This window comes from Coenobita brevimanus, chromosome 68 (assembly GCF_032717465.1).
Source record: "Coenobita brevimanus isolate Jiangsu-jjx chromosome 68, ASM3271746v2, whole genome shotgun sequence".
In the NCBI taxonomy this organism is placed as follows: domain Eukaryota; kingdom Metazoa; phylum Arthropoda; class Malacostraca; order Decapoda; family Coenobitidae; genus Coenobita; species Coenobita brevimanus.
In genome coordinates, this window is record NC_137021.1 from 31524836 (window position 1) to 31552155 (window position 27320).

Below are 27320 nucleotides of genomic sequence, written 5' to 3' on the forward strand. Positions count from 1 at the left end.
TATCTTTGTGTTTGAAATACTAGTTACAAATGCACAACCTCCTTTCCTGACAAATATCCTTCAGTCGCTTCCTATTATTATTTTTCCTGGTACGCCAATACGACCCATTATGTTATCCTCAGGACCAGTGTCTACTCTTCCACTCATATCGCCAATTACCACCACTTTATAGGTCCTGGGCATTTCTCCCACTAATTCATGCAGCTCATCCCAAAACCTGTCTTTCTCTCTCTCACTCCTGTCCTCACACGGTGCATACGCTACAATGACCGTCACTTTCACCATCTCAATTTTGAACTTGACATACATATATCTCGAGCTGACACATTTGTAATCTCTTTCCACTCTGCCACACCTCATTTATCATCAAAGCAACTCCTTCCTTGCATCTTCCTCACCCATTCATGCCCGATCTTTCCCATTTCACACTCTCCTACTCCTCCACTTGACACCCTTTCATCTTTGTTTCACACCGTGCCATCACGGCATATCTCTCACTCTTGAACACATTCACCACTTTCACTTTCTTGCTCTCCTCATTCACACCTCTCACATTCCACATGGCCATGAGAATCTGCCCATTTGGTTGCTGCCCTGGGCAGGTATTGGCCCCTCCGAGGCTCTCTGAAACAACTGCCATGATTAAGTGATTTTAGAAAGGGGTATCTTGGGGACACTTGACCCCACCAATAACCCCGGTTTTATTGTTACCACCAGGCCTAGTAAATGGTTTCCTGGGTACAGGAAACCATTTGGCTTGTAACTCAGAGTAGAGACAGTAAGGCATCTCTACAATGATTGACTGGATGATGGCCGACCCTATCCACCATATATACTGTATATATATATATACATATATATATATATATATATATATATATATATATATATATATATATATATATATATATATATATATATATATATATATATATATAGATTGTATGTGTGTGTGTGTGTGTGTGTGTGTGTGTGTGTGTGTGTGTGTGTGTGTGTGTGTGTGTGTGTGTGTGTGTGTGTGTGTGTGTGTGCTTGTGTGTGTGTGTGTGTGTGTGTGTGTGTGTGTGTGTGTGTGTGTGTGTGTCTATGTGTGTTTGTGTGTGTGTGTGTGTGTGTGTGTGTGTTTGTGTGTGTGTGTGTGTGTGTGTGTGTGTGTTTGTGTGTGTGTGTGTGTGTGTGTGTGTGTGTGTGTGTGTGTTGCCCCTATAGTTCGAATGTTTTTTTTTAGTGGAATAACTGTCTGGAGAGAGGATGCATATGATACTACCTCCTGTGACAGGAATGTGTCATATTCCGAACCTGTAAACATTTGTTTGCATTTTTGTTGTACTGGAGAGAACGCCACAAATCCCAGTTTTTTCGATGACGAAATGCCATCAGCAGAATCGGATGGCTATGTTCCCTTCGGGCGCGTGCTCATCAAATGCTTGTCAGCGTGGGTGGTTTTGGGATTGAGTATTTCATCACTGTCACCCATTCAAGTTGCCTCATTGGACGTGGCCGGGTGTAAACTTCTATCGGTTAACACTGATGGAGACCTCCATCCCGAGCCAGCAAGTATTTGGTGTTGACGCAGCCTTTAATGTGCTGGCTTTCGGTAGCCTAGCTAGCTGCTACACCTGCAGGCGTTTATTACCAATGCCATAAGCAATATTATTGTTACGGTACATAGTAAACTGCTCAGTCGCTCCTGCTTGGCGATTTTACTTTGCTTTCTATATATTCTGGATCCTTTCACTCTAAGGACATATTCTCAGGTGTGCTGTACCTGTCCTCCTAGAGTATTATTCAAAACTCCCTCTTAACGAAGTGGTTATTAAAGACTACCAGTTTTCTCCAGTTCGGAATGTCTCTTCGGAGCTAAGCATAATATCTCGGGAGAGCAACGAGAGGATATAATAAGACGTTATCTTAAGGACAGGGTTTATAATCGTTGGTACATTTTTATATCCTTTTAAAGGTCATATGCTTGAACTTTAAATCACAAAGTGGAAATCAAACCCATAAATATTAAAAGTCATTGATGAAATGCCTCTGGTTATTAAGTATGATCAGCCTGCATCCCATATTACAGAACGCAGTCAGTAATCATATACAGTAGGAAGCCAGATACACTCCATCATAACGCATTTACAAAGAAATAATAACAATAAATTTTAGGGGGGATCTATTTCCCATTTTGCGATTTCAGGTTTAAGCTTATGAACCTAAGCTTCTTATGAATGGGATAAACGCCAGCCTGAGCATAAGCACTGGAGCCTGAGAGTGATAATGTGACTTGCGAAGGCTCCAGACTGACAGGGATGTGGATCCATAACAATAAAATTCACCGAATATATAGGATTTTTTTTTTTAAGGAGGTGAGTGGGCTGGAAAACTCTACCTTCCCTCTTCTTCAGTGAGCATAATGTAAACATAGGAGTATATTACGTCTGATAGACTATTGCAAACGATACTGATTATTTTGAGAGGGTAACTTCAAACATTCTCTCTCTCTGTCTCTCTCACTCTCTCTCTCTCTCTCTCTCTCTCTCTCAACACTAAGTACCAATAAATTTTACCAAGTAGATCCCCCCTTCTTACATTCTTGGATGTGCCCCTATTTTAGTTAAAAGTAAAATAAAGTGTAACCAGTGAAGTGCGCTTTGTGAGCACGTAGCAAGCGAGCGTGTGCCATGTTATTACAATTTCCCTTTTATGTATGATTCCATTATGATGGTAACTGAGTAGAGAGATACACTGGAGTGAAAGACATTCTACCGTATACACCCACTCACCCACCCACCCACTCACACACACACACACACACACACACACACACACACTGTCTTGGAAAACTTCAGATTCCAAGGGGTTCCCACGCCTTTATGGGTGAGCTTTTAGCTGATAACTAAATTCATTTAATTAATGTATCACAGGCAGAGAGAAATTCAACTTTACTTCACACTGGAGTATAGTTACTAGCTTCTGCTTAACGTAACAGTCGGGTCGAGTCAGGCCACTCATTCCCAAACTTAACTTAGAGTAAACATCGCTCCCTCATTCGTACTAAAGAAGTAAATATATAAATTGTAGACTTTGAGCAAATAATAGTTTAATACTTATACCTATGAATACAGAGGATTAATAGCTATATTATGGAATCTCTCCTTTACCCTCCCAAGGTGGATTAAGCGAACCCAGTATTTTATCAAGGCTGAGGTCAATATGTTTTTCTTTCAGCCTAGTGAAAATATCTACCTGTGTTTGTCTTTGTCTATATGTATTTATCTTGAGAGAGAGAGAGAGAGAGAGAGAGAGAGAGAGAGAGAGAGAGAGAGAGAGAGAGAGACAGACAGCCAGCCAGCCAGACAGACAGACAGAGAAAGACAGACAGACAGAGACAGAGACAGATAGAATGGTAGATAGATAGTCAGATAGGTCAGTCTGTTATTCTTTCAACCTAGTTCATAATAACTATATGTCTATCTTTCTATATCTGTTTATCTGTCCCTCTTAGTCCGTCTGCCTTTCATTCCATATGTCTGTTTATCTGTGTACCTACATATCTATCTTTATCTATTTATTTTTATCTATCTATCTATCTATTTCTATGCTATCGTTCAGCTCTTTATCTTCCAATCAGGAGCATGTGTGACCCAGGGACTAGGCTACTTAGTCCATACATTTTTGGTGAGTGGCCAGTCACAAATCCCTGCGTGATAAAACTTTATGTAACACAATTGGTTGGAGTCCCTCAAACCATTTTACCGCACGATGTGTACTTGGTTACATGGTTGAAGCCCATCCACCCTATCCCAACAAGCTGCAACTGTATCAGTTTGGTGCTGCTGACTGGGAGGCTTCTGGCAATACTTCTTTGATTTTCCGTGGAATGATTATGGCTTCCACGGCCGAGGGCCTTCTGAGTATACCTTGCGCATTACGAAGGTTATTTTCTCGGGCACGTAAACATGCATTCTTATCTCTTATCCTGTGACTAATAAAAAAAAAATGATTTAATCACGCTTGTTCTAATGCTGTCCACAACAAGAAGAGGGCCTTCAAAAGGTACCAGAGACACCCCATCCGTGATTCTCATCTCTCCTATACGAGCACTTCTGCCCGGAATTGTGCTAGGTCTGTCTTTTGCACTGTTAAAAATAATTTCATTCGTACTAAATTCTCTGAACTCTCCAAATTAAATTCTTCCCACTCCTGGCATCGTGCCAGAAACTTTTCTAACAATTTTGCTTCATCATCCTTCCCTCCTCTTTTCTGCTCTGATGACTTTGAAGCTGTTTCTCCTACTGATGTAGCCGATCATTTTGCTCAGACTCTCTCCTCCAATTCTACCTTACACGATTCTGGTCTTGTTCCTCCGTCAGTCCCCCCCTCCCCCACTGGTTTCCTCATGGCTGATATTAAAATTTCTTCCTTTGGTTTGTTTTCTGCCATCGCTTGCCTGAATACAAACAAATCATGAGCCCGATGGGTTCCTCCTGTTGTCCTCAAGAACTGTGCTTCTGGGCTTACAGCCTACCTAGGCCTCTTTGCATTTGTCCGTCAACTTGTACCGTCCTTTCTTACTGGAAGTTTGGTCTCATTCAACCTGTCCCAAAAGATGGGTGACTATTCCCAGCCCTCCGGGGGGGTCGTGAGTTAGAGCCACGCCCGACAGCTGCCATGCCGGGAGAGCAAGCGCCCTCCTGTCACATAGCAGGGCCTTATGATCTAATATGGTCCAACGCAGGGGAACATTTCCCTTTTCCCAGCCCTCTAACTATCGCCCAGTTAATTTAACATCCAGTAATTCTAAGGTTTTTTACTCTATTTTCAATGAAAGCAAAGCATTCGGGAGCTGAATGTTAATCATCCGCCAGAATATTCTTCTGGAAAATTCCAAGATTTGATCAAATCTTGATACCCTGAAGTTTTCATGTTGATAGCTCAAGCCGTTCATGATATAATGGGAGCAGATACACACACACACACACACACACACACACACACACACACACACACACACACACACACACACACACACACACACAATGACATACAAATAGAGGCGTGCAAAAAAAATTATAGCTCCGCCTTGTAAAGGTGGGCGATAACAAAAAAAAAAAAAAAAAAAAAAACTTTTCTACCATGACCTTTTTTCCGATCGGTAGTGTGGGTTCAGCCAGCGACGCTCCACTGGCTATCTTCTCATCTTCCTTTCGGATTCCTGGTCATCCTGCTTTCGATACTTTGGCAAAAACTTTGTCACTGCACTTGACATCCCAAAGGCTTTCTATCGAGTCAGGCAAAAATCTTTAATTTCCATAGTACCCTCTTACAGTTTATATCTTTCTATCTCTAACTTACTTTCTGGCCGTTGTATACCAATATTGACGGCCACTGTCCATCTCATAGGGCTATCGAGAGTGGTGTTCCTTAGGGCTCTGTTCTATCTCCATCTATCTTCCTTCTATTCATCAGTGACTCTCTAAGATGTATATCTAACCCTATCCACTCAAATGCTGATGACTACACTCTACACCTTTCCTCCAGCTTTCTGCAGCATCCATTTCAGCAGTTACTTCAACAACAAAATAACTTAATGTCTGATTTGGCTCATATCTCGGAATGGAGTAAAAGTAATCTTGTTTTTAATGCATCAAAAACTCAGTTCGTACGTCTTTCGACCAGTCAGAATCTAGCACAGAAATATCCTCTAATTTTTAGCAGTTCTCAACTCATTCCTGCATCATCTTTGACCATCCTTGGGTTTTCGTTCTCTCCGGATTAATCTTGGAAAGATCATATTACCACTCTACTAAAATCTGCGTCCAAGAGATTAGGTGTGCCAAGACAACTCCGAGCCTTTTTTACCCCTGCATAGCAGTTGATTTTGTGCACAAGTTTTATTCATCCCTGTGTAGAGTACTACTATCATGTGTGGCCAGCTCCCCACATACAGCTATTCTCAAGAAGGTGGAGTTATAGGCTTTTAGTTTCATTAACTCTCCTCATCTTAGTGGCTTTCTTTAACGTCTATCTTTTCTCCGCACTGTTGCATCTTTATCTTTTTGTTATCACTACTTCAGTGGTTACTGCTCCTCTGAACTGTCTGCTTACATTCCTCCACCACAACGGCGGGTGCGTCGCACACTCCCAGCAGCAAACTCTCATCCCTTTTCTGTTCATCTCTCTAATGCCAGAATTAACCGCTACTCCCAGTCCATCGTGTATGCAAAAGTTCTGCTCTGGAAGAGTCTTCCTCTGTCTGTATTTCCCACTGTGCCCCTTATGTAGTGTGTCCAGGCATCTCGAAATGAATGGTTATTGAGTTTGGCTCTCAGTTATCTTGTTTTTATCATTTTTGGCAGGAACAGTTTACTGGCTTCCAACCTTTGGTTCGTTCTTCCTTAATAAAGAAAAAAAAAATCGTCACCCATGGTCTATTTGGTTTTATGGTTGGAACCCCTCAACTTATTTGCCTATCTAGCAACCATTTCGTTATATGGTTGCCAGCTACAGTACTCAATGTTCTCTTGGCCTAAAAAAAACCAGTTGGCCGGTCATTCAGTATAATTTACCCTGTATCCAATACTACGTCAGGCGAGGGTGAGTGTACTCTGAAATTCTTAATTTTTACCCTTTGGCTCCGTTTTGCAATCTTAGTGTGTTATTGCAGCTTACAGTAGAATAGGCCTAATACTCATTTTCCTTCTGCTCTGAGATACCTGCTGTTCTTAAATGATTATTTTTTTCTCTTCTAATGTTTTTACTAAGACTGAAGCGCTTTTAATACAACACATTTTTAAAAATCTTATAGAAATCCTAGCCAGTTGAAGGGTTAATGGCAGTTCTGAATTTTTTATTTTTAATAAAAAATACACAGGATCATTAAGAAGCTGTACTCGTATTCGTTTCAAGTCATTTGATTAGATGATGATGATAATAACTATTTTATCATTCCTGCGAAACATGATGTTATCACATACTGTAAAGCGTCCTGTACCATTACACGAGATTTGGGCTGTCTGTGTGTCTGCGCGTAAGAGCGTGTGATTGTGTGCGTGTGTGTGTGTGTGTGTGTGTGTGTGTGTGTGTGTGTGTGTGTGTGTGTGTGTGTGTGTGTGTGTCTGTGTGTGTGTGTGTGTGTGTGTGCTTTAACTCCTCCTAGGCTATGTGATGGATTTAAATAAAACTTCGCACGTGAGTTCAGCCGGTAAACAAAAATAAAAGCGATCAGAAATAAGGATAAGTGAGCACATGGATGTCAACGAAACTTCTCAGGTTAGTTCGTCTAGTTCCATGATAATGTTTTCCTCCGTATAAAGTTTTCCATCAAAATTTTTTTGCAGGGTTAACCCCCCCCCCCTCACCAAATTGAAACTTCTCAGAAGCAGTGAAAGAAAGTCAGTTATGGCTTTGATATTTTACCACACGTTGCACAATGTACCTTCAGCCGTAATACAATATTTGGAGAACATGACCCCTCCACAAAGAATCTTAGGGGGGTCAGCCCCCTCTCAAAAAGAGAAAAAAAAGAAAAACTATCAGAAATCTGAGAAAATTTTGAAATTTCGCGGGTGAGTTCGTCTGGCCACTCTGAAGGTCTTCCACTGTGTACAATTATCCAGCCATCATTTTTATGAGGGCAACCCCCTTTCACTAAATTTAACATTTTCAGAAATAGTGAACGGAAGGTATATCGCTTTGATAACTTAGTACATGTTGTACAATGGACTCTTTCCGTAATGAGATATTTGGGGAGTGTGACACCCCCCTCCATGATTGTTGGGGGGGAGGGCAGGTTAGCCCCATCCCAAAACTATAAATGATCAGCAATAGGATATAGTGAGCACGTGGATGTCAAATGACTCAGCATACACATCGCAGCATTGGGTATGCTGTTTGTCTGGTTTTTCTGAATGCACAGGAAAAAACAGCACATCTATTTAATTATCATTATTATTACTTTTGTTATAATTAGTATATTCATTATCATTATTATTGTTATTACTATTACTATTATTATTATTATTATTATTATTATTATTATTATTATTACTGTCATTATTTTTATTATCATTGTTGTCGTCATCATCATCATCATCATCATCATCATCATCATCATCATCATCATCATCACAACCATCAATCATCATCAGCAATCATCACTGTTAGTCCATTATTTATTTATTCATGTTATTTATTAATATTTTTATTTATTAATTTATTTATCTATCTACCTGCTTATTTACATCATCTCTTGGTAGGTTCGGCCATTTATGTAGCTCGGGACATTGATCATTCACTTATTCAAAGTTTTGCTAACTGTTGGTGAATCTACGATGACCTCTGACTAGCCAAATGGCTTCTTAGAACCCGAGAAATTTAATGTGCTGTGCAGTAAACTTATAATAATTCCATGAATAACAGATAAAGAATTTGTCCCATTTATTCCCTGCAGGCAGCGGGAACTGGGAGCAGGTTGCATATGTTAGCGGTCTCCCAGATTTTTTGTTTTTCTATGGCTAAGGTACAGAGAGATTTGGATATGAGTTCTGTGCCTGAACAGTGCCTAGGAAAATTACACAGATATGTATAGCTGTACGGAATATGAGAGGCGTGAATAAGAAATATAAGTGGTTTGAAGTGGTGAATGTATTAATGAGTGCTTGGTACGTAGTGATGCTGATGTGGGGAAGAGTGTGACTCGTAGTAGTGGGAGAAAGTGAAATATGTAAGTCCAGGTATAAATGCAGGTGGGCGAGAAAAGGCTGGACTTAATTACTGATGAGAGATAAACAGCATAGGGGAATATAGAAACATAATGTGTGAAATGAAAGATTTTAGATATGTCTCCTCCAGGTGTATGTATGAGAGGTTCCAGTTTGAGTCGGTGAAAGTTGAAGTGATTGCTGAAGATGTATCATAATGTTCATGAGGAAGAAAAGACACATTCTTGTAACCAGTTGGATTGAGTGATAAGGCAGATATCCAGGAAATGTTACAGAATGTTGCTACTGAGTGACATGAGCAGGAGAATTGACAGTGATCCTGTGAATGATGTAATAACTCGTTGTGGAGTAGCCTATCAGTGGAGAACAATAACGGAAGACGACTGAGGGAAATATTGTAGGTCAGGAAAAAACGCGAACCAATAGTAATTCATATCATAAGCACAAAACCATGCATATATATATATCTGGCACAAAGATATTGGTGAGAATACTAAATGAAGTATGATTGAATACGTTCTTGCAGAGGGCCACATGCATCGAAGAGCTGTTGATATAAGAGCGGTGAGACAACGATGTGGGGGTCTATCTGATCATATGACTTTGGTATGCAAGGTAACTTATGAGGATCGGTGTGGATATAGACAGAAAAGAATATTTGGAGTGAAAGGCTAAAAGTGGAGAAACTAAGAAACACAGAATTGGAAAAAAAAAATCTAAGTTATGTGCTGGAACAGTTAGAATAATGAGCTGGAAAGAAAAAAGATTAGGAAAACTCGAAAATATGCTCAATACTTACACAAGTTGACTGGTTCAGAATACTGTACATAAGAACATAAGAAGAGAGGATAACTGCAGTAGGCCGGTTGGCCCATGCTAGGCAGCTCCTAGAAGAGTAACTGAACTACTAGAATGAGATAAGGATAGCAAAGAAGAAGGCTCTCCCCCGTCCTCCAAACCCTCCAGCCGAAGCCGGCAGGATAAAGTCAGAAAGAACACCACGCCGTATAGAAAAACTGGCGTGGACATTTTACAGGAAAATGTGAAAGGAGAATAGAGACTATCATAGTGTAACCTGAAAAGGAAAAATTATGAATTAGTATTGGTTATAAGATTTTCTTTTTTCTATATCCACCCCTTATTAGTCATATGCTTATCTAGCCTATGCTTGAAACTCTCAATGGAAGAGGCAGCAACTACTTTACTAGGTAGCTTATTCCATTCGTCTACTACTCTATTACCAAACCAATTTCTACCTATTTCCTTACTGAAACGGAATTTTTCTAGTTTGAAACCATTATTTCTAGTTCTATCCTGTATGCTCACTTTAAGTACCTTGCTAATATCTCCCTTATTTATACCCTTCATCCGCTTAAACACCTCAGTTAAGTCTCCCCTTACTCTACGCCTCTCTACCGAATGCAGACTTAGTCTTTTCAGTCTGTCTTCATATGACAGGTTCCGGACGTCATGTATCATTTTTGTCATTCTTCTCTGTACATTTTCTAACGAATTAATATCCATTCTATAGTAAGGTCACCAAAATTGTACTGCGTAGTCTAAATGTGGCCTTACTAATGCTAGATAAAGTTTCAGTATTACTTTAGATGATCTATTGCTCACGCTTCTCGAAATAAATCCTAGGACCCTATTTGCTTTATTTCTCGCATTAATACACTGTTGCCTTGGTTTAAGGTCGTTACTAATCATAACTCCTAGATCTCTCTCGCATTCCGATTTGCTAATTTCTTTGTTATCTAAGCTGTATTTAGTATCTCCAATGGTCTTGCCTACGTTAAGTACTTTACATTCTTCAACGTTAAATTCCATTTGCCAAGTTTTAGACCATTTGGACAATGTATCGAGGTCTTTTTGTAAGGTATGGCAATCGTCAGTCGAGTTAATGATACGCCCTATTTTTGTATCGTCGGCAAATTTGCTGATGCTGCTATTGACTCCTAAATCTAGATCATTTATGTATATGATAAATAATAAGGGACCGAGTACTGAACCCTGTGGTACACCGCTAGTTACTAATCCCCAGTCCGACTTAGTTCCATTTATTAATATTTCGTCCTTTCAGCCAGGATTCTATCCATTTTAAGATATCACTGTCTATACCGTGTGCTCGAACCTTTCTAGCTAACCTTTCGTGTGGGGCCCTATCAAAAGCTTTACTAAAGTCCAGATAAATAACATCGTAAGTTTTATCGCTATCTACTGCCTCATAGACCTCCGAGCAGAATGACAATAAGTTTGTGAGGCAGGATCGTCCTTTCCTGAATCCGTGCTGACTTTCGTTTATAAGATTAAATCTTTCTAAGTGTTCTCTAATCTTATTTGCCAAAATTGACTCCAACATTTTTCCTACTATTGACGTTAAACTTATCGGACGATAATTCGACGCAGCTGATTTATCACCCTTTTTAAAGATGGGCACAACGTTTGCGGTCTTCCACGCCTCGGGAACTTCTCCTGAGCTTAAAGAGTCATTAAATAATGTTAAAAGTGGCTGACATAATTCTTCTTTGGTTTCTTTTATAATTTTTGCATATATATCGTCCGGACCTGGCGATTTTTGAGGTTTTTACTTATTAATTTCTTTCAATACTCCCTCCTTACTAATGGTTATTTTACTAGGAATATTTTCCGTATTCTCATCGTAAATATTTGCTGCTTGAGGGACCAGGTCTAGATTTTCCTTGGTGAATACTGATATGAAATAATTATTTAGGATGGAGCACATTTCTTTATCTTCACTGGTAATGTCACCTGATTCTGTTCTGAGTGGTCCTATCCTATCTTTATTTTTCGTACGGTACATTTGATACAAACCCTTGAGGTTTTCTTTTGATTCACTAGCAACCTTAATTTTATAACTTCTCTTTGCTTTTCTTATCTCCCTCTTTACTTCTCTATTTAAAATTGTGTACCGGTTACGTAAGTGTTCCTCTCCAAGTTTTATTTTTCTATATATTCCTTTCCTTTGGCCTATGAGAGATTTTAATCTGTTGTTTAACCATCTTGGTTCTGAATTATTCGTTCTAAACGGTTTTGAAGGGATATATCTATCTTGGCTTCCGTGTATTATATTTATTAACTCTTTATACTTCTCACTGGTCGAACGCTGTAGCTATGTGTGGTGTCGTGAACTTAGCAACTAGTAAGAAAGGTACACTTTATTGAATGAAGCAATTGACAGGGCGGAAAGGGAAAAGAAAAAAGGGATAACAGCATAATATTCACATGGCTGCAGAAATATACCAGGTAATCATGGTAACATGTCAAATTGCAGGTAGATAATTTGGCTAGTTATTTACGTGTCTTTGGAAATTTCACAGCACCTCATCTATAGCTTCTATATGCTGAAGTATATTGTTGATGCAAACTATGTAGGTATTACAGTAGAACGACATAAAAAACGTATAAGAGAATATTAACGTCTAATATGCAAAATAATCGATACAGAGTGATGTGGAGAGACAGACTGACAAATGAGGAAGTGAAAGAGAGTTGTGGTGTTGATGTGGATATGATAGGAAGCGTTAAGAGAAACCCACTGAGTGGTTTGGCCATGTGGAGAGGATGGAGAGCGAGAGACTGAGGAGGAGAGTGTATGTGAGTGAGGTGGAGGGGGGGAGAGGGAGGGGGAGGCCAAGGACGAGATGGAGGGATAGAGTGGAGAGGTATATGAGAGAGGGGTGTGTGAGCTGCGAGCAGGGCAGTGAAATGGCGGGGGACAGGCCTACATGAAGATGATTTGTTTGTAGACACCCCTTGCGGGATTAAAGCGTCTGGCAATAGAACGACAGATCGATACAGAAGACATGCTACAAAGGTTGTATACCACCTCATATACGACTTATATATCCCTTCAGTCGTCTAACAATGTTTTTACCCCGCACCAGACAGTCGGAGGAGGGTGTTGTTGTCACTGAGATAAATAAGTGTCCGTCCGTAGAGCTGGGCGGCGGGCCATACTAGAGATTTCGTTTGCGGACCAGAACTCAGAAAGTATTCACTATAAAATCATAAAATTTCAAATTGTTATGGGTCTTATACTGAACTGGTGCCTTTAATGGGTAGAATGCTGTGTCTCAAGTATTTTAATGGGGTACGTGGTGGTGACCATCATCCACTCACTTGATGTAGTGCTGCCTACTTCTTCCTTAGCCTTTATCATTCTTTTTCTGCGCCAGCCCTCCTCTCTTCCTTTTTCTCCCATCTTTCCTGTCACATCTTATTCCTTTTCTTTCCATTACAGGTGGCTTTACATTGAGTGACAAACCATATGGTTTCCTGTAAGCCTAGAAACCATTTACAACGCTGGGTGGTAACCATATAACCAAACGATACGTGCTCCCTTCGTGTCAACAAGTAGGTCGGTGGAGGGTTAGTGCCCCTCCCTGTAAAACAAATAACTAAGAGTCAAATGGCCACCTCTTAAGGGATTATAGCGTCTGGTAATAGATAGATAGATAGAAAAATTTTTCAGAGATTTCAATGCGACCTCGGGGGGGAGGGGAGCGAGATTAGGGCCCTTATGCGCTTGGTTAGGTGTGCAGGGAGGTGGGGGGTATGTGCTTGGTCAGTTGGAGGATTGCAACAGCATTACTTTGCCTTTTTTTTTTTTTATAATTCCCTGGAACTATTTGAAGATGATAAGTGTGTGTGTGTGTGTGTGTGTGTGTGTGTGTGTGTGTGTGTGTGTGTGTGTGTGTGTGTGTTTCCCTCTCAGGAACCTTTGATGTCGCGTCTTTCCCTGCTATATATTCTCATACTTCTTGACTAAATCATCTCTTTCCTTTCTCTTCCGTTATTGGCCTTGAACCTCCCCCCTTACTTTCGTCTTCCATCGCCTCCGCATCTAGTATTTCCTTTTTTTTTTTTTTTTTTTTTCATTCTTTTCTTCATTCCATCCCTCCTCTCGATCCTACTGCTAACCTTTAATTAAACTCCCCCGCTCCAGCAGGCTTTAGGTTAAGTTAGGGAAGAGCTGGAGTTAAGCTTCGACTAGGCGATGTACTCATGAACCTTCGTGCCTGATAGTTGTGCTTAACCCTTGGACCCAGGGCAAAGTACTTTTTAGCTATATCTTGCTGTTCATTGGCTGTTTTTCCTTAGAAAAAGTCCTCTCATACAGAGTGGGTTTATCGATGTTATTTCTAAAACCACCCTGTTGCAAAGTGTACTGAAAATTGGATAAAATCGGCAGGGGATAGGAAGAAATTTATGAAAATGATATGCCCAGACTCCTTGAGTTAAGCTCCTTTCATTTTTGTTATTTTGCCTTATCTACCACACTTTACAAACAAGAGCGAAGCAGCATATTGGAAAAATCGGACCAGAGATAAGATTCAGGATAATAATTCAATTCCGTGGAGAACAGTTTATCATAGGACTTGATTAAACCCCCCATTCTATCTAAGTAACGACACCTAACCCTTTTCAACTCAGTCTATGGACAGGTGTATTCATACTGGAGAGGTGATTTGACTAGTAACCAACGAGACTCATTCTTCTCTTGTAACTAAGGCTCATCATTGTTAACGCACTCGTTATATTCAAGTTTTGGGAGTGTCCCAGATCGTTCATGGGAAAGCCAGCCAAATACAAGAACACTTATAGCCTAAACGAAAACCTTGGCAAAGTTATGGTCAGATTTCTGTATTACTGTTGATTTGTGTGTTACCGTAACACAGCAAAAACGGCACATCGTGGCAGAATTTTTGTTAGAGCAAAGTACCGTTAAAATGCTCTAACTTGACGAATATAACAACTACCAGTCCATTCGAGCCGCGGGATCCCAATTTATGACTCATTTCTTGCCTTCTGATATCGAGTAGAGGCCGCCAAAGGCGACCTTTAAAGGGGTAATAATAATAATAATAATAATAATAATAATAATAATAAAAACAATAACAACAACAATAACAACAACAATAACAACAACAAGCCTATATCAAGGCCGTATCCCCACCATGTAGTAAAAATCATATTGATATACATTGATAATTGTGGTAATTTCATACAGAGGGGCATAAACTAGGACTGGTACACTATATTTTTAAGAGGTGAAAGCGATGCAGCAAGTACTTTTCAAGATAGTTATTTACAGATTAGTTTCCTCGTAAAACACAGTGAGGCATTTCATATATAAGGTCATAAAGTAGGACTCATACACTATCATTCTCTAAGATGTGAAGAGTCCAGTAAGAAGTTTCCAATATATAACCACAAAACATTTTTCCTTATATGGTCATAGCTCGTATAGTACAGACAATATGGCAATATTACATACTGTACACGGGCGTCAACTACGACACACGCTCTGTTTGTCTGTGTGATATGAAGCCAATCCACCTGCTAGTTTCCGAGATACAGGCCCGGACGGAAAGACAGACAGACATGCGGAGGGCCAGAGGCGATTCCAATATCCTCACCATATGGAATAATGGTGGGGATAACAACAATAACAATAATAAGTGAATGAAGTACTGCCGTGCAATACAATGTCCCTTATCAGATGATAACGATACATAATATAATGAGTATACAGTGTGGGTTTGATAGCAATACCAATGTATGTATCTATGTATGTACGTACGTATGTATGTACTGTATATATGTATGCATGTATGCACTGTGTAAAGCATGTAACTGTATGCCTCATAGGCATTCAGAACATTAGCCAGCGGACTACATATATAAGAGAGGTGAAGTTACGGTATTTTCAGTTCCAGTGAAAAATGTATAGTAAAATTATTTTTATTTTTTTGTGTGAGTCATGTGCTGTTGGTACTCATTTAGGATTACTGCGCAGAAGAATTTGTACAGTTATCAGATGATGGTCAGAGAAGCAGACTGGGTTTTTTTAACAGTCAAGTGTCTGCCATTTGTGATAGAGAGGCCAAGCATGGCACCTGGTCTGTGGGTTGGTGTAGTGGTTAACTGCACAAGATCAGTGTTACTATGAATCTTCTCTAAACTTGACAGGTTTTTACAGTCAAAATTGGTCTCCAAACAGAAGAATCTTTGTGCACTTGTAGTGATGTTAAGTATGACAGCAACCAACCTTGTTTAAGCCCCAAGTGTGACCTTGCCCTTGGTAGTAGAAGGCTGGTTGTTGCGCGCGACACCCAGTCAATGTATGGGGAACAACTGTGTGAAATTATATGAAAATTTGTCTATGCATGTGAAAATTACAGAGCGGAGACGAAATAGCGGACAGACTGACTGAGGTACTGACGGAACCACACAAACAGGTTTGACCGGTAGGGGACTAATAAGTCATAAACAAGAAGGTGATAGTAAATGTTTACAGTCTGTATTTTATTGTGGTAGCCTCTTCTAACATGCACTACAGTCTGTGTGTTGTTGTGGTAGCCGCTTCTGACATTCAACAAGACAGAAGCGGGATCCTTTATGTGTACTCACCATTCCAAGCGGCGCACCTGCCCGTACACACGTTAACCTCCTCTCTATGCAAGCAGGTAAATTAAGATGTTGGTGTAGGCGTCGGTGCAGACGCTGCCGGAGTTGAGGGGGGCGTCGGAAGAGGGGACGAAGGAATAAGGGAAGTAGGACTAGGTGTGGAGGAAGAAGTAGGAGGAGAAGAAGGAGAGGAGAAATAGAAGGAGGAGAATTAGAAGGAGGACAAGTAGATAGAGAAGAAGTGGACGGAGGAGGAAGTGTGCAAGAAGTCAGAGGTTGTGGAGATGACAGAGATGCAAACAAGAAGTAGCACCACTTGAGGACGGTGGACTGGAAGAAGTAGGAGTAGAGGTAGAAGTAGGAGAAGAAGACAGTATGGAAGAAGTCCTAGGTGGAGGAGGTGACGACTCGGTCACAGGAAAGGGATAAGGAGACTGGCTAAGTTAATGACACAGCTGCAGCCCAGACAAAAGGCCGAAGCCACCGTCCCCACCAGGTCCATGACGCCCTGGTCCTGCTGGGGAGCCTCGGAGACGTAGGATAGGTAGGTGGAGGGGTAGGAAGGATAGGGGAAACTAGGTGTGGGGAGAGGAGAGTAGATGGAGGGGGTAGGAAGGCAAGGGGAGGGGGAGGGGGCGATTGTGGGCTGCACCACTGCCTCCCCAACCTCGCCCTTCTTTTCCTTACCCTTCCTCTCCTTTCTCTTCTCCTCTTTCCTCTTCTCCTTCCTCTTCTCCTTCTGCCTCTTCTTCTTCCCCTTCACCGCCTTCTCCTTCTCCTCCTTACCCTTCTCCTTACCCTTCTTCTCCTTACTTTTCTCCTCCTCTCCCTTCTTCTCCCCTTCACTCACCCTCTTCTCCTCGGGCACTCTTTTCTTCCTCCTCCTCCTCCTCCTCCTCGTTCTTCTCTCCCTCTCCTCCTCCAATAGCTCCTTTTCCTTTTCAATGATAGCTTTCTCTTCCACCAGAAGTCTCCTCCTCTCCTGCAGTATCCTTCTCTCTTTCTCAATCCTTTTCTCCTCTGGCACCCACCTCTCCTCCTCCTCCAACCTGGCCTCCTCCTCCATTAACTGCAATTCGTCCTCTACTAATCGCTTTTCCTTTTCCAAAATCCTGTGTCCCTCTTCGAAGATCCACCTTTTCCTGGCGTATCTGTTTCTAATAGCTATTATTTTCATTTTCTTCTTTTTCTCTAATTATTATTTTTCAATAACTTCTTATGGTTAAGCACCAAGCAGGTCTAGCCTTCCTTCCCATCCCCACAAAAATGAGATGGTGAACTTCAAGAAACGGAGACTAGTAACCAAAGAGACACTTTTCTACCTCCTATGGGTGATGTTGTATGCTGTCGACTTGGTGTTGTTTGCAGAGAATGTAAGGGAGGCGGAGGAAAGATTCAGGAAGTGGAAAGACGGAGGAAAGATTTAGGAAGTGGAGAGACGGAATGGGACAGAAGGGTTTTATAGTAAATGCGGGAAAAACAAAAGTGATGATATCTAGGGCAGGAAGGATAGGAGCTGAGTACATTGGTGCTGTGATGAGGAGGGGTAGATTCAGAAAGTTTGGGAGGAAGGATGTAGCTGGAGTGTATTGGTATTGTTATGAGAAGGGGTAGACTGAGATGGTTTGGGCATGTGGAGAAAATGTAGGATGAAAATTTGGTGTGGAAGGTGAGACGTGTGAAAGTTGGGGATAGTTGCAAGAGGCAGACTGAGAAAGATCTGGGAGGAGGTCGTAGAATGTGACCTCAGAGATAAGACAATGAACAGGGAGGCTGCGGGAGATCGAGCAGCATGGAGAGCCGCCATCAGGTGACCAAGGCCGACGCACGCATGTTGGATCCTTTTTAAACGATACCGTAAGTATGCCTGATGATGATTATTATTATATCATTAATATAACATAATTGCCTTAGTAGTAGGGAGGAAGGAAGGATGGATCGATGGATGGATGGATGATTGGGAAGCCTTCTTGCCTTACCATCCTTAACTTCATTTCTCTGTAACAAGTAGCGTCGAAAGGACCATTAGGTCTGTTGCTTTCTTTTGTATTCCTTTGAAGTGTGTAGGTTGGTAGGTAGGTAGGTAGGTAGGTTTGTGGGTGATTGGGTACGTGGGTAAGGAGAGAAGTACGTAAGCAGGTAGGAAAGTAGCCAAGTATGCAGGTAAGCAGGTAGGTAGGTAGATATGTAGGCAAGTATGTATGTTTGTATGTATGTATGAATGTATGTACGTAAGTAGGTAGGTAGGTAAGCAGACAGGTGAATATGTGGGGACGCAAGCAAGGAGAAAGGCAAGTAGGCAGGAATGTAGGTACAGTCAGGGAAAATTCCGCATCACCCACCTCTCGAAGCACTGGTGTGAGGCTGGTGAATGTGAAGCAGCAGCAAGACCTTATGTGTCTGGTAACCGTGAGTGTGAAGGAGGGGGAGGCGGGGGGATTGGGGACACAGAAGGGTTTGGTAATAGGTTGGGAATCACGTGTAAGTCAGCATTGTATGACCTAGACGGTGTGTTTGAGTTACTTTAGTACGGACAGATAACAGTATGATGTGTGCATTTTGTAGAGTTAGTATTGTCAGAAAAGATACGGAAGTTTGCTGGGTTAGGACATACGTTTGAATGCTTTCATTCCCTCTTGACTTTAACATAAGACGTTTCCCCAGAAGGTACTCGTAACGATATAACAGAGATTTATATTTTGTTTCGACCCGAAAACAAAGCCACTATATTATCTCTCTCTCTCTCTCTCTCTCTCTCTCTCTCTCTCTCTCTCTCTCTCTCTTCCTGTAAATTTATTGATCCTCTGTCATCAGCTATAAACATCCGCCTGCGAACATTCCTAGTGTTATTCTGGTAATTATTAATCTCCAACTAGAGTCTAGGGTAGTGTGCAAGAATTTAAAAAGAAAAATGTATTTAAGGAATTAACAGACTTTTCGTTTTCCCTTACACAGAATGACATGGGAAGTCCTAATTACAAGATCAGTCCCTGTAACTCTCAGTCCTATCGAACATTACGAAACGAAGGCAAAGTAGCATACATTTGACAGTAAATATTTATTATATATTCAGTAATGTAGACAGACTCAGAGAACAGTGTGATACCATACAAACAACAAAACTCTTTTCCACTTTGAGAATACGTCGGACGCATTATCATTGGCTATTGATACCGTGACGTGAGCAACTCTCCAAACCCTCCCACTCCCGGCCACCCTCCCTCCCACTCACAGTTACCAGACATGTGTGGTCTGGCTGCTGCTTCGTGACTCTTCGTCGGCCACCAATGCTCCGAACAGTTGGTAATGCGGAACTTTCCCTGACTGTACATATCTAGGCAGGCAGGAAGATAGGTAGGCATGCATGTTATTAGGTAGGTAGGCAGATAGGTAGGAAAGTAGGTAGGTATCATTAACATCCAAATTACCATAACAGTATATGAAGAAGTAGTAGTAGTAGTAGTAGTAGTAGTAGTACTAGCAGTAAGGATTGCCATTGAATCGTCTGAAGTAGGATGACCCAATGAGGATTTTTTTGCTAGGGGTCATAGGTCACATCAAAGGTCAAACGAGTTATGGTGCCTCACTGGAGAGTTAAGGTAGGTAGGTTGGTAGGTGGGTGGGTGGATGGTTGGATGGGCATGTATGTTTGTATGTAGGTAGGAAGGTAGATAGGTAGGTTTAATTGTAGATAACTGGGCAGGTAGGTAGGTAGGCAGGTACGAAGGAAGGAGGGTAGGTGGTTGGGTATGTATGTGTGTATGTATGTATTCATGCATTTAGAAAGCAAGGTAGGTAGGTAGAAAGGTTTGTTTGTAGATATGTAGGGAGGAAGGTAGGCTATTAGTTACTTATGAAATCAAGTTTCAAACTAACTCATTAAACTCTCTCTCTCTCTCCCTCTCTCTCTCTCACACACACATACACACACACACACACACACACACACACACACACACACACACACACGTTTTAGGTTAATTACAGGTGGGCTGGTGAGAGAGAGAGAGAGAGAGAGAGAGAGAGAGAGAGAGAGAGAGAGACAGAGACAGAGAGACAGACAGGGGAGAGAGAGAAGGAGAGGAAAGAGAGGGGAGAAAGAGATAGATAGACAGATAGATTAATAGAGATAGACAGACAGACAGAGACAGAGAGACAGAGGGACGGACAGGTATCCCCGAAAGGCAAAGGCGTTGCCCCTGGGTAGAGGACTTTTGGACTGGAGCGTGTAGCATTTTATGACAGGATGCCCTTCTTGATGTCTACCAATGACCCTTGGGTGGATTCGATCCTCCGACCCTTCGGTCATAGCGGAGCGCTCTAACCCACTGAGCCACGGCTGCTACACACACACACACACACACACACATATATATATATATATATATATATATATATATATATCTATATATATATATATATATATATATATATATATATATATATATATATATATATTATATACTGTATACATATATATATATATATATATATATATATATATATATATATATATATATATATATATATATATATATATATATATATATATATATATATATATATATATATATATATATATATATATATATATATATATATATATGTGTGTGTGTGTGTGTGTGTGTGTGTATCATAATCATCATGCAGACCTACTTTCCCACTCTAGGGCAGGGTGAGGAGTGGCATTGTCCAGACAGCCCAAATTTCACCAATCCATTGGGCTACGCTTCGATTCACTCATCATTCAAGCCCCCGGAATCCTGGTTCTATCTGATACGCCCAAAACATTCATCACGTTCTGAAGCTTCACACAAACGTATCTGATATAGTCAATCCGGACGCTGTCACGTTAAAAAAGGATGCCAAATCCCTGATCATGCACTTCTCACACAGGGGCGTTATTTCAATTTTCCTTGGGCGGGGTTCATAGGCTATTTAGGAGGCCCCCCTACTCCCACCTCCCCACTTGGGGGGTGTGGCCAGCGAGCATTTGAAGCCACATGCAAAGCTATATTTAGAAAATTAAAGCAGTAAACAAATATATATACTGTATATAATTATTTATTAAACCAATTACTTCCTGACACACACACTAATGGATATTCTAGCACTGGCAGTATTTCTGTGTGAAGATGAATATGTACTTTACAGTGCATGGAATAGTACATATCGTTGCATTATATGCTAATGGACTTAGATGATAGACCAAATAGCAATTATAATATGTGTATTTGTGAAAGCTTAAATTGTCTTCATTCATATAGCCTAATGAAAAGATAATGAATATAAAATTTAGAATGAAAAGTTGTAAACTTGTAAATGAATTAAAAATGGAAAGCTTTTAGCTTACTAGTCCCCAAAATACTATGAACCATATAAAGTAATGTGAAAAAGTAAGCTCTACACTAAGAGGTGGGGGAAATAAAATGTTTTTTTTTATCTGGAAGACGCTCACATAAGAATATATTAATTTCAGATTTCATTAGAGGAAATTGAAAACTAAACTACGTATAATTTTTGCATTGAATAATGAATAAACTACTGCAACAGTGGACATCTACGTGATCTCTGCTTTGCAAAGTTATTTGTAGTGCCCTTTGTGGCCAGCGTGCCATGGTGAATAATGTCGTATAATCTGCCTAAAGCTGCTTTATTCTGTACCAATTCCAAGAGATTACTATAGTTACATGGCAAGATATCATACATTAATTTGACATGTGAGGTGGTGTGTGGGGAGAAGAGAAGACGAATGGGGATGCAAGAAACAGCATGGTGGAATGAAGAGGTAAGAGAGGTTGTGGCACAAAAGAAGAAAGCATACAGTATAATGAGTAGATTAGAAACAAGGGTGTGGAAGAAGTTTATAGACGGATGAGAGAGTTATATACAGAGAGGAAGAGAGAGGTGAAAAAATTGGTAAGAGAGAGAAAGAAGACAGTGCATGAGGAATTTGGAAGGAATTTGAGTGTAAAGTGGAGGGAAGGTAAGAAAATGTTCTGGAAAGAGGTAAAGAGAGTTAGACGGGGTGTCAAAGGAGTTAGTTAGGAAGTGAAAGATCAAAATGGTAGATTACTAGTGGAGAAGGGAGAAAAAGTGAGGAGATGGAACACTTTAGGGTATTGTTGAACATAGAGAATGAAAGTAATGCGAGTGTAAGTGGCTGGGAAATGGCTGGGAGAAGGAGGAATGTGAGGGACGAGAGGAAGAAATCAGTGGGATGGAAGTTGTGGAATCAATGAAGAAAGTTAAAATGGGGAAAGCCTAGGAATTGATGGAGTGTGTGGTGAAATGCTGAAGCATGGGGAATAGATACTAGTAGAATGGATGTGGAAGATGTGCACATTGGCCTCAGAGGAAGGTAGAGACCCGGAGGATTGGAAGTCAGGTATAATTATTCCCCTGTACTAAGGAAAAGGGGGAAAAGAAGTATGTGGTAATCATAGGGGTATTTTTCTTCTTAGTGTAATAGGAAATGTATATGGTAGGATACATACTGAGAGAGTTAGGGAAATAACAGGAATTAGTTGGAGAAGAACAGGGAGGTTTTAGGTAGGGAAGAGGTTGTGAAGATCAGATATTCATTCTTAGTTCTTCTGTGGAAGTTTCTAGAGAAAGGAAAGAAGTTGCATGCGGCCTTCATGGATTTGGAGAAAGCATATGACAGGGTGAATAGACAAGGATTGTGGAAAGTATTAAGAATGTATGGAGTAGATGGGAAGTTGTTGAATGCTGTGAAGAGTATGTATGAGGGTGCTAAGGCTGCAGTGCATGTGGATAGTGAACTGACTGAATTTTTCTATTTGAGGGTTGGATTGAAACAGGGATGTGTCATGTCTCCATGGTTGTTCAATCTGTATATGGAAGGGGTAATAAACGAGATACAAGGTAGGGCAGTGGATGTTGGAGCGGCCCTAATGAGAGAGGGCAGTGTTTGGAAACTCCCTGTACTGTTATTTGCAAATGATATTGTGTTGTTAAGTGAAGACGAAGGGGAGCTGCAAAGCTTGGTGGATGAGTTTGGGAGGGTGTGTAAGAAACGAAATCTAAAGGAGAATGTAGGGAAGAGTAAAGTTATAATCTTCGAGGGAAGTGAAGTCAAGAATGTACAGTGAGATTCTATGAGAGGGAAATGGAAAATGTGAGTACGTTTCAGTACTTGGATAGTGTGAGGAGTAAGGATGGAAGTTTGTAGGGTGAAGTGCTTGAAAGGCTGCAAAAAGGAAGAAAGGTTGCTGGTTCCTTGGAGGCAGTGATAAGAAACAGGGAAGTGAGCATGAAAGTGAAAACGTTACTACATGACAGTATTATGATACCAACTCTAACGTATGGAAGTGAAGCTTGGACCTTGTTGGACGGACACAGGTTAAGAGTGAGAGCAGTGGACATGAGTTATTTGATAGAAGCATGTGGAGTCACATGGAGAGACTGACAAATGAGGAAGTGAAAGAGCATTGTGGTGTGGATGTGGATGTGATAGGAAGCGTTAGGAGAAACCCACTGAGGTGGTTTGGCCATGTGGAGAGGATGGAGAGCGAGAGACTGAGGAGGAGAGTGTATGTGAGTGAGGAGGAGTTGGGGAGAGGGAGGGGGGAGGCCAAGGATGAGATGGAGAGATGGAGTGGAGAGGTATATGAGAGAGGGGTGTGTGAGCTGCGAGCAGGGTAAAGAAATGGCAGTGGACAGGGCTACATGGAGATAATTTGTTTGTAGCCACCCTTTGTGGGATTAAAGCATCTGGCAATAGATAGACAGGTCGATACAGAAGAAATGCTACAAAGATTGTATACAACCTCATATACGACTTATATATCCATTCAGTCGTCTAACATTATTTTTACCCCGCACCCGACAGTCGGAGGAGGGTGTTATTGTCACTGAGATCAATAAGTGTACGTCCGTAGAGTTGGGCGGCAGGCCAGACTAGAGGTTTCGTTTGCGGACCAGAATTCAGAATGTATTCACTATAGAATCATAAAATTTCACATAGTTATGTGTCTTATAGTGAACTGGTGCCTTTGATGGGTAGAATGCTGTGTCTCAAGTATTTTAATGGGAAAGCAAAAAAAAAAAAAAATTTCCAGAGATTTCAATGCAACCTCTGGGGGGAGGGGGCACATTAGGGCCGTTATGCGCTTGGTTTGGTGTGCAGGGAGGTGGGGGGGTATGTGCTTGGTCAGAAGGAGGATTGCAACCGCATAACTTTGCCTTTTTTTTTTTTTTTTTTTTAATAATTTCCTGTATCTAATTGAAGACGATAAGTGTGTGTGTGTGTGTGTGTGTGTGTGTGTGTGTGTGTGTGTGTGTGTGTGTGTGTGTGTGTGTGTGTGTGTGTGTGTGTGTGTGTGTGTGTGTGTGAAAGAGAGAGAGAGATTGTGTGTGTGTGTGTGTGTGTGTGTGTGTGTGTGTGTGTGTGTGTGTGTGTGTGTGTGTGTGTGTGTGTGTGAGAGAGAGAGAGAGAGAGAGAGTGTGTGTGTGTGTGTGTGTGTGTGTGTGTGTGTGTGTGTGTGTGTGTGTGTGTGTGTATGTGTGCTTTAACTCCTCCTAGGCTATGTGATGGATTTAAATGAAACTTTGCACGTGAGTTCAGTCGGTATCCTAAAAGGTCTTCCACTATATACAACTTTGCAGCCATGATTTAAAGGGGGTCAGCTCCCATCACCAAATCAAAAATTCTCAGAAATAGAGAAAGGAGGACAGGTATGTCTTTGATGTCTTAGTACATGTTGTGCGATGGTCTGTCACCTGCAATGCGGTATTTGGGAAGCGTGACCCGCCTAATGATTCGTGGGGGGGGGGGCAGCCCCCATGCCAAAAATTAAAACAATCAGAAATAAGGGAAAGTGAGCACATGGATGTCAACGAAACTTCTCAGGTTAGTTCGTCTAGTTCCATGATAATGTTTTCCTCCGTATAAAGTTTTCCATCAAAATTTTTTGCAGGGTTAGCCCCCCCCCCTCACCAAATTGAAACTTCTCAGAAGCAGTGAAAGAAAGTCAGTTATGGCTTTGATATTTTAGCACACGTTGCACAATGTACCTTCAGCCGTAATACAATATTTGGAGAACATGACCCCTCCACAAAGAATCTTAGGGGGGTCAGCCCCCTCTCAAAAAGAGAAAAAAAAGAAAAACTATCAGAAATCTGAAAAATTTTGAAATTTCCCAGGTGGGTTCGTCTGGCCACTCTGAAGGTCTTCCACTGTGTACAATTATCCAGCCATCATTTTTATGAGGGCAACCCCCTTTCACTAAATTTAACATTCTCAGAAATAGTGAAAGGAAGGTATATCGCTTTGATAACTTAGTACATGTTGTACAATGGACTCTTTCCGTAATGAGATATTTAGGGAGTGTGACACCCCCCTCCATGATTGTTGGGGGGGAGGGCAGGTTAGCCCCATCCCAAAACTATAAATGATCAGCAATAGGATATAGTGAGCACATGGATGTCAAATGACTCAGCATACACATCGCAGCACTGGGTATGCTGTTTGTCTGGTTTTTCTGAAAGCACAGGAAAAAACAGCACATCTATTTAATTATCATTATTATTACTTTTGTTATAATTATTATATTCATTATCATTGTTATTGTTATTATTATTTTTTTTATTACTATCATTATTTTTATTGTCATTGTTGTCGTCATCATCACCATCATCATCATCATCATCATCATCATCATCATCATCACAACCGTCATAAATCATCAATCATCATCATCAATCATCATTGGTTTAGTCCATTATTTATTTATTCACATTATTTATTAATATTTGTATTTATTTATTTATTTATCTATCAGTTTATTTACATCATCTCTTGGTAGGTTCGGCCATTTATGTAGCTCGGGGCATTGATCATTCACTTATTCATGTTTTGCTAACTGTTGGTGAATCTACGATGACCTCTGACTAGCCAAATGGCTTCTTAGAACCCGAGAAATTTAATGTGCTGTGTAGTAAACTTATAACAATTCCATGGATGACAGATAAAGACTTTGTCCCCTTTATTCCCTGCAGGCAGCGGGAACTGGGAGCAGGTTGCACAGATTAGCGGTCTCCCAGATTTTTTTGTTTTTCTATGGCTAAGGTACAGAGAGATTTGGATATGAGTTCTGTGCCTGAACAGTGCCTAGGAAAAGTACACAGATATGTGTAGCTGTACCGGATATGAGAGGCGTGAATAAGAAATATAAGTGGTTTGAAGTGGTGAATGTATTGATGATTGCTTGGTACGTAGTGATGCTGATGTGGGGAAGAGTGTGACTCGTAGTAGTGGGAGGAAGTGAAATATGTAAGTCCAGGTATAAATGCAGGTGGGCGAGAAAAGGCTGGACTAAATTACTGATGAGAGATAAACAGCATAGGGGAATATAGAAACATACATGTGTGGAATGAAATATTTTAGATGTGTCACCTCCAGGTGTATGTATGAGAGGTTCCAGTTTGAGTCGGTGAAAGTTGAAGTGATTGCTGAAGATGTATCATAATGTTCATGAGGAAGAAAAGACACATTCTTGTAACCAATTGGATTGAGTGATAAGGCAGATATCCAGGAAATATTACAGAATGTTTGCAACTGAGTGACATGAGCAGGACAATTGACAGTGATCCTGTGAATGATGTAATAACTCGTTGTGGAGTAGCCTATCAGTGGAGAACAATAACGGAAGACGACTGAGGGAAATATTGTAGGTCAGGAAAAAACGTGAACCAATAGTAATTCATATCATAAGCACAAAACCATGCATATATATATATCTGGCACAAAGATATTGGTGAGAATACTATATGAAGTATGATTGAATACGTTCTTGAAGAGGGACACATGCATCGAAGAGCTGTTGATATAAGAGCGGTGAGACAACGATATGGGGGTCTATCTGATCATATGACTTTGGTATGCAAGGTAACTTGTGAGGATCGGTGTGGATACAGACAGAAAAGAATATTTGGAGTGAAAGGCTAAAAGTGGAGAAACTAAGAAACACAGAACTGGAAAAAAAAAATCTAAGTTATGTGCTGGAACAGTTAGAATAATGAGCTGGAAAGAAAAAAGATTAGGAAAACTCGAAAATATGCTCAATACTTACACAAGTTGACTGGTTCAGAATATTGTAGCTTTGTGTGGTGTCGTGAACTTAGCAACTAGTAAGAAAGGTATAA